The sequence below is a fragment of the Tarenaya hassleriana genome, unplaced genomic scaffold (genome assembly GCF_000463585.1).
Source record: "Tarenaya hassleriana unplaced genomic scaffold, ASM46358v1 Cleome174, whole genome shotgun sequence".
Classification (NCBI taxonomy): Eukaryota; Viridiplantae; Streptophyta; class Magnoliopsida; order Brassicales; family Cleomaceae; genus Tarenaya; species Tarenaya hassleriana.
Window position 1 is genome coordinate 19640 of NW_010965160.1, and position 873 is coordinate 20512.

Here is an 873-nt window from a genome sequence, read left to right on the forward strand (position 1 = left end):
CATGGCCTCAAAACTCAACCAATAGCAATAACCCTCTACGGATCACCGCCGTAGTCTTGGTTATCACTCCACATGGATCGCTGCCATGCCCGGGTTATTATCATACCATCACATACGGATCGCCGCCGTACCATAGTCTCAAAACTCACTTTTAAAATATTTTTAGCACAGTCTGAGGTCACATCCTAGTCCCTAACTCAATTCTTTACTTCTCTCATCTTTCCAAACATCATGCCACAATTTAATTAATATCAAAAGTTCAACTCATTCTAACGGTCTAATAATATATATATATATATTAAGAAACGTCATCACATAACATGTACGTCATAAGCCATAATCACTCAATAGAAATTTATCAATCATCAATCATCATTCATCAATTATCAATCATCAATCAACACACATCATAAATCTGCAAGAAATTTAAGGCGTATATCCTAAAGTCGTAACCGTATGATATCTACGTTCTCTATCATCATGTCTAAGAGAATAGAAGAAAGAAGAGTTCTGTCGAATTCTCTCACCACGATATAAAACGATGAATCTATAAATATCCACTCTACTCCTTGAGCTCGGGTCCAATCTCGAGATTTTCTCCATCTACAATTAATTAATAGTCAATAATTCCTAAACATCTCAATTTTCGTAAAATAGATCTCTAATTTGGGATCATGGGATTGAAAGATTTAATTTGTCACCGGAAAATTTTCCGAAAACAATGTAGACAAAATCATTGCAGCGAAAGAAGAAAGAAAAAATAATAATAGTAATAAAATAAAAAAATAATGAGAAAGAGTGAGATACCAGCGATGAAACGCCGTGACGATGGGATCGGTCGACGAAAACGATGGTGAAAGTGAAACATTAATA

General features: G+C 34.8%; 1 long non-coding RNA gene across 1 annotated transcript in view; it reads right to left on the reverse strand.

The window, feature by feature from the left end:
- Nucleotides 1-873, reverse strand: part of LOC104810217 — a 1461-nt gene extending 588 nt beyond the window's left edge. The window contains exons 1-2 of the long non-coding RNA XR_771266.1: nt 808-873; nt 528-603 (exon numbers count right to left, since the gene is read on the reverse strand). This is a non-coding gene — a long non-coding RNA (uncharacterized LOC104810217). The remainder of the gene's footprint in view (nt 1-527; nt 604-807) is intronic.